This window comes from Pinus tabuliformis, chromosome X (assembly GCF_031772625.1).
Source record: "Pinus tabuliformis cultivar Carrire ecotype Pingquan chromosome X, CPIR1, whole genome shotgun sequence".
NCBI classification, from domain to species: Eukaryota; Viridiplantae; Streptophyta; class Pinopsida; order Pinales; family Pinaceae; genus Pinus; species Pinus tabuliformis.
This window is the reverse complement of record NC_142308.1, coordinates 377526012-377538636: the sequence shown is the minus strand read 5'-3', so window position 1 is coordinate 377538636 and position 12625 is coordinate 377526012. Positions and strand designations below refer to the sequence as shown.

At 39.4% G+C, this 12625-nt stretch overlaps 2 pseudogenes; both read left to right on the top strand.

Annotated features, from left to right (window-relative positions):
- The first annotated feature begins 7231 nt into the window (after positions 1 to 7231).
- LOC149140091 (non-specific phospholipase C2-like) lies at positions 7232 to 9501 on the top strand (annotated as a pseudogene).
- A 1522-nt stretch (positions 9502 to 11023) lies between these two features.
- LOC149140090 (NDR1/HIN1-like protein 6) lies at positions 11024 to 12070 on the top strand (annotated as a pseudogene).
- Positions 12071 to 12625: the final 555 nt, after the last annotated feature.

The window sequence follows — 12625 nt, the reverse complement described above, 5'->3', positions numbered from 1 at the left end:
ACACAGTAAAAGGAACTTTCCTCGTGACTGCTTGTTTCATTTTTTAATGAGCTTGACACAAGACAAGGAACTATGCTCATGACTTCCAGTTTCATTTTTTAACGAGGTTGAGACAGGAACAAACTATCCTCACGACATTGATCATGGCTTCCGACTGGTAGAAAGACATGTCAATGGACACACCTTGATCATGGCTTCCAAGAGGTCTTCATCAGAAGGAAGAATACTCTGGAAGGAACACATGTCAAGGGGCTCAAAAGGGATAAGAACATCGTGTTCAAGTAATCCCATAGAATTTTCCATGTCAATTACCGGATCTAAATCAAAGGAAGATGAGCAAACAGTGAGAGGCTCACTTACATCAGTAACTGAAAACATGGGACCAGTTGCCACATAATTAACCCGTGGTAGGGTAGATACCACTTTAGAATCAGGAACATTTAGGGGTGTCATATTATTGGTAGTTGAGACAAGACTAGGGAACGAAAGCTGGTCTACAGTCACAATACTGCCATTGTGAGGGAAAGACATCACGCGAAAGAGTGTCGATACGACAGCTTTCATTGCATAAACATAGTCTCGCCCAAGGAGTAAATTGAAATCCAAGGGACCTCGAACTACCATAAGATCAATACAGACAGTTTTACCTTCCAAGGTAATAGAAAACTTAGGAAGGATCCCTAAAGGTTCACTAATGGTTCTGTTAAAAGCTTTCAGATTCTGCGTAATAGGCGCAAGATGAGGGGAACCCAAAGCTTTCCAAACATTTGAGGATAAAATACTAACAGAAGCACCTTCATCTACCTGAGTACGATGTATGTCCCTACCACCGGCCTTGACAATGATTTGGAAAGGGATGGAGGAAGGAAGACGAGGTTCTGTTAGTCTATTCCAATCAAAGGAAAAGACCTCAGTACTTGGAGGGGGTTCTGTAGAAACAGGTGAAATGCCCCCCGGCATAAAAGAATCTGATGTAACAAGAAGAACCTGAGCGGTATGAGGTTCACTCTCTAAATGGAAAGTGGGATCGACCGAATGTGAAATTGAATCGACCACTTGATCAACTAAGTGATCATCAACCTGAGTGACATGAGTTTGACTCTCCAATGGGAGAGTGTGATCGACTGTACTTGAATTTAGATCAATCACTCCGTCAGTTGACGGCAAGTTGGGAGAAAGTTTACGGTAACCAGTTGGAAATTCTTGCTGTGGAACAGTAAGTTTTTCCAACAATGTTGAGGCTTCATCCATGTGAGGGCAAATGTGAGTTTGATGACTCCCTTTGCATAACTTACAAGGAAACCTAACTTTACCCTTTTTCCCAGGAACCTGACTATCACTGGTTGATGGATAAACGGAAAGTTGATGAGATTTTTGTGACCATACTTCCAAGACCTTTGGAATGCCAGGACAATTGACAAGGAAGTGGTCACCCTTACAAAGCCTGCAAGGGTATTTGGGTTTACGATGTATGTCGGAATTTTCCTCAACACAACTAACACTTACAGCCGTGGTTGGTTGGTTGACTTCTTTCTTAGCTTGCTTCTTCTTCTTCTTCTTCTTCCCTTTCTTCTTCTTCTTAGACTCTTGGTTACTAGCATCAAGGCTTTTACCAGGCGAAGAGGAAGAAATGGAAGAAGAAAAATTAGGCGAAGAGGTTAAAGGGTCAACAGAAGGTTGGTGATGTTGAGATGGTGAACTCTGTTGAGGTGAAGCATCCGGTTGAGGTGGAACAATTTGAGTATTTTGGGCCAACGAAGTTGAAAATAACCATATCGGTAAACCTATTGTAAATCCAGGTAATGACAAAGTAGCCATATAAGGAGGACCAACATTTCCAAAGTAAGGAAAAGTACTAGGATTCTCGTTAGGAGGGGTTCCTAGGTTGATAAATTCCGGAACATTTGCCATTATATTCAACTTCAGTGAATTTTATTAACAATTTAAAACTAAAATTAACAATTCACCATTCACACCTAACAATTAAAATTCACAATTCACACCTATGGTCTCTAAAAGTAAAAACAAACAAAGTAACACGCGCTATCAAATCTAGGAGTCACACCATACACAAACAGTAGCCTTCCGGACTGAAAACACTAGTTGGTGATGAAGCCCAACATCGCCGAATTCAGTACAGAAGTGGTGGGTGGAACAGTTACCCCGGCAACCTGCTTAATGAATAGACTGGACCAAGTTCCTCCACTTTAACCGTCTCGAGTGAAGTGAACCCCCCAGAAAATCCAAGTGAGTATAACCGACGTCTGCTCCAGGTACAGTGGGATCTTCCCTCCACCGTCACCTTGGGTAGAATCCTAAGATAATGGTCACTAAGGTTACCAATAGCAACAAATGCACCTGGGGGAACAGTCTACACTCCGACAGCACGCAAGGGCAGAGTATCAAGCTCAATCCCCTTGCCGGCTCCTTGACAATAATCCAAGGTTTACCGACAAGTGACCCCTGGCTCCTCGACAATGGTTAATCCGAGGTTTACCGTTTGTAATACGTGCGTGTCTGGCGTCGTTCCCAACGAGGGAGGATTGATCCCCTCACTGGTTCGGACACGAGCTCGTGCTTCTCCTTTAAGAGGAGCTTTCCCAGAGTACAAATGAAACAGTTGGATTTATCCTACCACAAGATAAGCTACTTGTTTGGTTTTGCTGTCTTGGAGAGTTAATTACTCTCCTACTCCAAGACACTAGCCTAAGCTATGTTGGTGTTTCAGAGCCCTAGAAATGTAAAAATTACTAGATGAATTTTAATTAAGCGTTGTGTTATTAAGGTTGTTATTACTCAAATGGGTAAATGGATATGAAACCAATGGTGTTATGACCCGACTCAACTGAATGCAATCGAATATGATAATGTAATCTTTTCAATTCGATGAATCCTAACTAAAGTAAGGAGAGAGTTTCCATTCACTTCCAACAATGCAAAAAATTGATCACTAAGAGAAAATATAACAAATTCTCTAATGCACTAATTTTATCAAGAAAAACTAATGCAAATCAATTCCAAACCATTTTTATTTTTATATTTTTGTGTAAATTCAAATCAAAGAAAGCTGATCTAAATCTACGATTGATTTTTCAGAATGTAAACTATGCAATTGTAATCTAAGCACAATTCACTTGAAAAGTATGCAAATGTAATCTATGCACATTTTTCATTCATATTCTGAAAATGAGAATTCTAATTATACAAATGTAATCTATGCAAGAGAATTCTCAAACACAAGACGATTCTAATGTAATCTAAGAACCAATCAAGTGCAAGTCGAGAAAATTGGGTGAGAGTTCCAAAGATCAAAAATAAAAACACTCAAAGGCGATTAACACTCATACTGAGAGAAACCTCCAAGTAATGACCAAAGGAAAATAAATCAAGAATTTCTCAAGAAAGAGACTCAAAACACCCAATTGATGAAAGCTTAGAGCAAAAATGCCAATGAAACAAGCCAGGTGAAAATCTTTGACAGGATACTAATGGATCTGGGCAGTAAAAACTAAGAAAAAGCAAAATCTAAGAGAAAAAATGCAAAAAATGGAATTTTCTCAAATTTTAGCAGGGGACGCAGGCAACCCGTTAGAACAGGTGCGTACCCGCTCTGTGCACACAGCAACAGTGCGTCCAGGGACGCACTGTGCAATACTAATAGGGTGCGTCCTACTGTAAAAATCAAGAAAAACTAAATCTAACTTAATGCTAAGCTAATCCACCCAAACACAAATTCACACAGTCAAAAACCAGAAAAATAAATCAATTTTCTCAGAGCAAAGTTCAAAGGAAAAATCTTTTTCATTCATGGATTCCCCAGCGGAGTCACCAATTTGTCACACGGAATCAGTCAAGGGTGCGGACACAACTGACCTTCCTAGAAGTCTAAGACATTCTAATGACAAACAAAACAAACTGGAGCTATCCTTCTCTAAACATACATTATGATATGAGAAATCAAGTGTTTCGTTCTTACCTTTGTCCAAACGCTGTTGTAGAAGTCCAAGCTTTGCCGATCCGGATGAGCTCCTCCTTCACATCAATTCCTGCAACCACAAACAATCAAACAATTACCAAGCACTTGTATCTCATATAATAAAACATATATTCAACATGCAGACCAAGGAACACATGAAATAACTCATTAACACAAGCTATTGAGAAAAATGAACCAGTTTGTATTAATAACGAAACAAAGAAACTCTTACAACCTGGCCTTGGTGTTGTGCAAGTTCCTCCCAGGGTCCATCAAGGGTTTTCCTCTACTTTGACAAAGCTCACTCACTTCCAAGTAGAATCAAGCAAAGACAATCTCTCCTCACAAGGTTCTTAATGGGAGTCCTAATTCCTGCAGCATTTACCCAAAGAAAATGTATAGCTTCAACCTCCCCTCCTTCTGGCCCAATGCCTGTATTTATAGTGCTCAAGAGGAGGTTAATCAGGTCCACCATCAATGGGATAATCCCCTCTTTGGGTGGGATAGCTCCCTTATTGATGGGATAAGTTCCTCTTTGATAGGAGTGCATGAACCATCTGGAGGCGCCCAATACACGTCGAACAACCTTCTAGAATGCTCTAGAAATGACCACAAGTAACTTTTTAAAGATGAAACTTGCGCATTCTAACCTTTACAGGGGGACGCACCTGTCCCTTTACATATAGAGCGTCTTTGGACGCAGCTTTTGTGAACATTGGGAGCGTCCCCGCAGGTAAGGTTGAGAGAACCTGCGTCCCCAGAGATAAATACATTTATACAAGACTTTCTCTCTTTTTTGGAGTTTGACATGGAGAGCAGAGGCATAAGACTTGCCTAAGAGGGTAGCATGACTGTTGATTGAGCCATACTAACTGTAAATAGTCATGGTGACATTTTTTAGTGTAACACAAACGATGGGTGCCATGCCATCGCTGATATTACCTTGCTTGTCTCTATAGTGGCCAGCCACCAATAATGAAAAAAATGGTCATACGGCTTGGAATTATGGCTTAAACCCATTTACCATCTTATCATTTCAAACCTCCCAACAAGAATCTTATCAATTTTTTTGTTGTAAATTGGACAATTTCACACCAAAAGCAGACTTTTGATCTAAAAATTGACACCACTTCAACATTTTGAGAATAAAATCTCCTGAGTGGATAATCTTAACCCATTAATTATTATTTTATATTGTGGATTCCTTCAAAAGAGCTTGTATGCACGACTATGATAGTTGCTCTAAAAGAATGATGTGACATATCAAGTTGATTTATATTGTTAAACATGGAAATGATAAATTTTCCCCTTTGCTAATTAAAATAAAATATCTCAACTTGCAAACCATTTTGAATGCCAATGCTTTATTCTATAAAATAAATTTCGTAAAAGGATCCACCTTTTAGTGTTGAACTTAATTCATATAATCAATGACCACCTTTTGGTGTTGAACTTAATTCATATAATCAATGATGTCATTGAATCACCTTTTCACTGTTTAACTCAATTCATGTATCTATAATGCCATTGAATCCTTTATAGGAAGGGAGACCCTACATTAACATTTAACTTAGCCTTTTTTCTCTTTCTCTTTTTTAAATAACATTTTATTACATTAAATTAATAGTAAGATATTTAAAATTTTATTTATATACTTTTAAATAAATTTAAAATATATTATTATTTTTTAATATTACTAAATCAAAATACAAAATTTCACTAAATTCATATATATGTAATGTCCAACTGTCCCATGACCTTAAACTTATTAAATGAAGTGTTCTTACTTTTATCTTTTTGAAATTTTCAAATAAAAATATTTTATTTCTAAAAATATATATCAATTTATTTCTATTATTTTTAAAATATAAATTAATATAGCGAATTAATTATGTATTATTTTTAAAATAATTTTATAATATTAAAAGATGGGATTATCTTAATTGATAGCATTGTGTGGTTAGATTATCTTAATTATCAAAGAGGGCTTTTGATGATTTCAGTTTCTTTTGTAGAATTTCATATGGGGATTTTATGACTGGAGTCTCATTTGGTAAAGCCTTTGTCCGCAAATAGGAATGGATAGGATTGAGAAGTTTGAGGAATGTAAAAAGTATAGAAAATGTGTTAAAAAGAAGGTTTATGTCATAAATTTAGACTTACTAGAGGAAATTAAACTACATGAGATCATGAATATGGAAGAGTGTAACATGATTTTGGTCAAAGGAGGGCATGTCTAGATTATGAGGATAGGTGAAGATGTCAACAAAATTCTTTTGTCTTTGTGGAATTAGGGATGACAAGCATTATTCTTGAAGAATTGGAAAGTAAATTTGATGCAAAGTGTACACATATGGAATATATTTTTATATGGGATAGATTCACCAACTTACTTATAATTATTTAGTTAGATGATATTTTTAGAGAAATAGAAAATTGCTTAAAACTTTTTTATGAACTAGAAAACTCTTACAAGAGGTCATAAGAGGTGGTAATCACTCACATCTTGATGGGTCAATTACAATAAAAAAACCCAATGGATTCTATCATGATAAAGAAGCTATATTCCAAATTATATTAAGCCTTGGATTATGAAGTGAACCCCTTCAAACGTGGGCACTACCAATAGTATGGTCATCTAGAAAAAGATTGCATCCTTCCTCTCAAACAAAATATCCAAGTTCTCAAGGAGAACAAAGAGTTTCAATCAGTGTCACCTTTGAAGCATGATTGGTAGGAGGAAACACCAATAAATTACCTCACATTAACACCAGTAGAGAAACAAATTGAAAGTATTGAAGACTCCCTATCATTGCGTAGTAATAATATGGAATGGTTGGGAAAGCCAATTCTCCCTCTTCCCCTAATCCTCAGAAAATTACATATAATATTTGTTTTAGTTAGTGGGAGGAAAACCTTCTCCTTTAGGAAGAAGTACTAGCATGGGATAGTCTATCTAGGATAAGCTGCTGCTCTCAACCCCTAAATCACCTTAATAATTGGTACGGTGTACCTTTAAAAACATAGAACAATGAGATAAAACTCACAACCCACAAATTAACACAAAATATAACTTGGTAAACCCATCCCAATTGGAAAGAGAAGCTAGAAGTGGTGCTATGGGAAAAGAGGTTCAGCTTACTACTCAGGCTTCTCCTTGCTCTCACAAGCGGCACTGTGGCGCTAAGGGGGGGAAGAGGGAACGCTATAAGAGCCACACATCCACCTAGAGTAAATGGAAGGTATTGTTGCATAATGCGATCACGCGGAACGTGTCACCAAACCGCAATTGCTCGAGGCATACCGTGCACTTGCCCTCCCCGCCTCCGCCTCCCCACACTACAGTCGGCTCTTCTCCTTCTTTCCGGTTACGACGGTCGGCAGCCGTTGGAGGCTAGACTCCGAAATGCCGTTCTTATAATAACCAAACATATCTACAACAACTTTCCTGTATTGAACGAGCCTCTGATGTTATTTCAACGGTTGCGATGCACACTCACAATATCGTGAAGATTAAGAAGATCCCGTCTCCAAAGGGGCAACGCCTATTTCCACCCCTATAGGTTTATTAATGCGCCTTAAATACGCTTTTGGAGAAGGACTCTGACATCAGTTTTGAATGTCAATTCGTGGAGATAATTTCTCCGGCAAATACTTTTAGGGGATTGGGTTGATGTCTTTGTAAATCATCCATCCATGACTTATGCCAATACGAGATACATCATCCCCATGCGCATGATACATGTGAACTGAATTAATTTAAACCACTACCAAGATTTGAATTTTCCCATCAAGTTATGAAATTTGCCTGCCCACATTATTTTGAATTTGGCCGTGGATGAAGCGGCTGAATCCACAAATCGATGTCCGCCCACATTATTTTGAATTTGGCCGAGGATGAAGCAGTTGAATCGATGGGGTTACCAGCCAGGAGTCGAATCCCATATCCACCACTGATCCTAATTCTGCAAGTCTTTTCTTCAAAGACGAGGCTGAGTATGTGGATCCGGATCCGGGGCACTCGTTTCAGGCCATACGAGACTAGATTTTTGGCTTCGAGAACACCTCCGCGAATCCTGCACCCATGAACGGATTCGCCCAGCAGGCGACTTCCTTGGGGGGTCCCAACATGTCTCAGACTGTCATGAATGGCTTCAGACCCGAGGTTGTTCCCGTATATAACACTCTGGTAAGTGAGTTCGCAGTATTCGATCGGTGGTTTTCTTCGGTACCGGCCTCGACTCAACCCAACAGACTCTACGTTCATTTTGCGACTTCCCATGGAGCCACCAGCAATATCCCCAAGCTGTTGGCCAACGGATACCCGCAGAAAACCATCTTTGAATCAATAGACGAGTCGAGTTTGTCATTCTGGATTTATTACCAGAACATCCCAGCCACTCTGTTCTATAGAAATCTAAAAAAACTCAACTATATTGGCGATTTCCACTCCTACTCGGCTCAATTCAGGGCCCATGCCAGGAATGGGAATTTGCCCAATTATGTGGTTGTCGAGCAGCGCTACATGGATACCAAGCTCTTCCCTACCAATGACGACCATCCTTCATGCGATGTAGCCGAGGGCTAGAAATTTGTGAAGGAGGTGTACGAGACGCTCAGATCCAACCCTCAATGGAATGGGACGTTGTTCCTTATAACTTATGACGAGCACGACGGATTCTTCAGTCATGTTCCCTTGCTTATGAAGGACGTGCCTAGCCCCGACGACATTATTAGCCCCAACCCCTTCTTTTTCAAATTCGATAGGTTAGGGGTTCAAGTCCCCACTATCATGATTTCACCATGGATTGACAAAGGAACAAGTTTCGACTCTCTTGGCGCTATCTTCTTCCCTTCATCCATAATTAGATTATTTTCCATAACATTGAGTATTATATTAAATAAATTGTTGCTGCAGTGGTACATGGGGCTAATGGACCATATCCATCGTCTCAATTTGAGCATTCATCCATTGTTGCAACAGTCAAGAAGTTATTCAATCTACAGTCTGATTTCCTGAGCAAGTGAGACGCCTGGGCTGGAACTTTCGAAGTTGTCATACAGAAGCGCAGCAGCCCAAGAACAGACTACCCAAGTACTCTAGGACCTAACAAATCTTCTTCTGACCATAACTAATTGTTGATAAAATTAGGCTTCTGCCCAAAATTAGTAGTTTCGATCTGGTTTTTTATGGCCTTGCAGAGACATTGTCAGACCCTCCAAAGATAAGGCAGAGCGGAGTGAATGAGGAAGCGAAGTTAAGAGAGTTTCAGGAGGAACTGTTGCAGCAGGTAGCTCAATTAAACAGAGATTATACTCTCAGGAGTTATCCAGAGGAGATTGGGAAGAAAATGAATGTGAGAGAGGGTAACAAATACATCAAGGATTCTGTGAGGTGTTTCTTTGAGGCAAGCCGATTGGCTAAAAGGCTTGGAGTTGATGACCCTGAGATTGTAAAGATGAGACCTTCTCTCACCACCAAAGCCACCAGTGGAGGATCAACCTCCAAGACCACCCACCCCTAGTGCTACACATATAATTACATATTATACAGATTCTGATTCTATGGCATATAAAACAAATGAATGTAACTCAGTCTTTTGGGAATACAAATCAGTGGATTACTTTTTATTGGTCCTCTTTTCTTCAAAAATGTTAAAGAGTTCCCTGGTGCTGCTAATTTTAATTATGATATGTTTTCATTTATTAGTTATTTGGGATTTATTTTGATTGAAAGAATGGTTTATATCCTCGTTCAAATTTTTGCTATTGAGTTATAGTGTTTTCATGTAAATTTGTTGTACATAAACATTGTTGTATTCGTTTTTGGCCTTATAAACTCTTTGTAAACTATTAAAAATTTGTTCTGAAAACAACAATCTTCTTCTAACCCTTTTACAAAGAAAAAATAAATTGTGTATTCATTCACAAAGTCAGTAAAAATTGTTACATGTTATCTTGAACTATCTAAAACCGAAATGCACGTATTCGCACTAGCTAAAAACGAAGGAAATGCTACTTATCATTAATTTCATGAAAATGACAACGTAGAAATAATAGATCTTTCTGATAACCAAACACTAACAATGAGGGAAACCAATATTTCCACCCCTATAGACCCATTAAGAGACTCTAAGGACAGTCTTGGGAGATGGGTTCTGACATCGGCTTTTACTGTCAACCCGTGTGCATCATTTCCCTGGCTAACAGATTCCGATTAATAGGAAAATGTGTTGATGTATCTGTATGTATTCACATCCATCCTCCATGACTTTTGTTGATTCCACATGATCCACCATGCGCATGATGGATCACAAAAATTGCATTGACAGTACCATGGGGTATGCCATGTGTTTGGAGGTTATGGCATGGAGCATACATGACAGTATATTCAAGTTTTTAAATTGTGCGCGGGTGAATGAAATTCAAATTTGAAATCGCTCTAGAAAACCAATCGTGCCTTCATTTTCTTCAAAAACCCAAACCTCTATGTGAACCATGCCCATTATCGTTGATAGAAGAAATCTGGAATTGGTAAGACTTCGTCCAGAGGTCAGTTCATCGAGGAGAGCTCCGACATGATGCCCTATATAGATAACAAGTTCTCCTCATCCCGCTTGTTGCCGAAGCACATCCACAGAACAATGAATATGAGCGTGGTTCGAAACTGGTACATGATACTAACCTCTCCACTACTGCGGGTAGCTTCGTTACTCATTTTTTCCACCAGGTGACCTATGCTACATTCCCTCACCTTCCAAAAGGCAGATTAGAAATATTGGTTTCCGTAGACTAACGCCTATTTTTTGGATGCTCCACGCCTTCAGAATTCATTCCCATCATTGCATGAAGGTCTTTAAGTTTCTGGGAGCCCAGGATCGAATCTCATCGGCCTAAGTCAGTTCATTTTAAGTTTTGGGAGCCCCAGCATCGAGTCTCATCGGCTTAAGTCGGTCCATTTTAAGTTTCAGGGAGTCCCAGGATTGAATCTGGTCAGCCTAAGTTGGTTCATATCGCTTTTTCCGCAACTCGGGGCTGGGTGCCATGATGACAGATCACCAAAGAATCTATCCGATGATGGAAAATATCGAGAAGGATGCAGGAGAATATGTAAACGAGAAGCCGAGCGCTCCATTAGTGCCCAATTCCAGCAATATTTCGTCTGAGAAGGGAGGGGTCGATCCCGCGCTTGTTCCACCTGCTTTAAACAGGCGGATGAGAGTTAAGGTTCCAAAGGACCAAGTTATCTCCAGAAGAGAGCATCCCAAATACTTGTCACTACCTCCCAAGCATCGGTGCTCCTGTTTCTGCTGCTTGTGCTGCACCATTTGCTTTTTAATCACTCGTCGTGATCGTCATGGTCGCCTGTGGCGTTCTGTACTTTGTCTTCCGGCCTAAGATCCCCAAATACTCTGTCGACAACATCCATATTACTAATTTCACCTTCAATCCCGTCGTTTCAGTACAAATTGTCAATTCGATGTGAAAATAAAGGCCTGGAATCCAAACAAGAGGATTAGTATGTATTATCTCGACGACATCCATCTCACGGTTTTGTATTCAGGCTCGGAGCTCTGCACAGGATCCCTGCCGGTATTCTACCAGGGCTACAAGAACACCACTTTATTGGACATGGAACTCAATGGGATCAGTGCTAAGCTCAGCAACGCCATGACGTCTACGCTCAATGCGCAGATAAATCATGCGAGAATTCCCTTGAAATTGAAGGTATATGTTCTCGTGAAGATAAAGTTTCGGAAATTGAAGTTATGGAAGATAACAGTTCGCGCGTGATGGGACCTTACCGTCGACCAACTCGATGCCAAGGCCACAGTGACTGTTAATAATTCCAAGGTGCGGGTGAACCTGTGAGGATTGCACGCAACTTAGGATGCATTGAATTGATTGTTAGGGCACGATTAGGGTTAAGTGTTTTTGTGATAGGACCATATAGATGCTATGGCTGCAGATATATTTTTTTGATATACAATTTGTTTTGTTCATACTCCATATAAAATATTAATGCCCAACTTTTAGTTGGCAGACATATTATTTTTAATAGTATGGCCCTGTTTATATCGAGACATGTTTTAGTATTTCCAAAATATAATTGGATTCTTTACTCTCTATTGTTCTTTCCTTTCTCTTACGGATGAGTCAATATTTTATGGGTATGGTGGTGAAATATACAATTGAATGGGTATGGTGGTGAAATTTACAATTGAAGATTGTATATTTTAGGAATATTTTAGAATGAGATTGGATGTAGAGTATCTAGATCAATTGTTTGAGCCATTACTGTTGGCAAGCCTTATTTCCACCCTTATAGGATATTTATTACAGCTTAAGAGTACGAGAGACAGTACCCTGACAGTGGGTTTTGGCCGCCTCGATATGGGGACTCCCATCTCCCCGGTTTCTCGGCAACAAATAATGCGATTATTTCTGGCGACTACTCCATGACCATACAATACCGACGAGAATGCGCTTCATGGACATAGCATACATGATAGTACGTAATCCAGTCCGTCGACATTAATACTCATCTACCCATTTGATTTGAATTCAAATTTGAATTTCGAAGCGCGCTATTTTATTTATTTCAATGCAGTTAAATGGATTTCAGCGATTCACCAGGTTCCATTGACA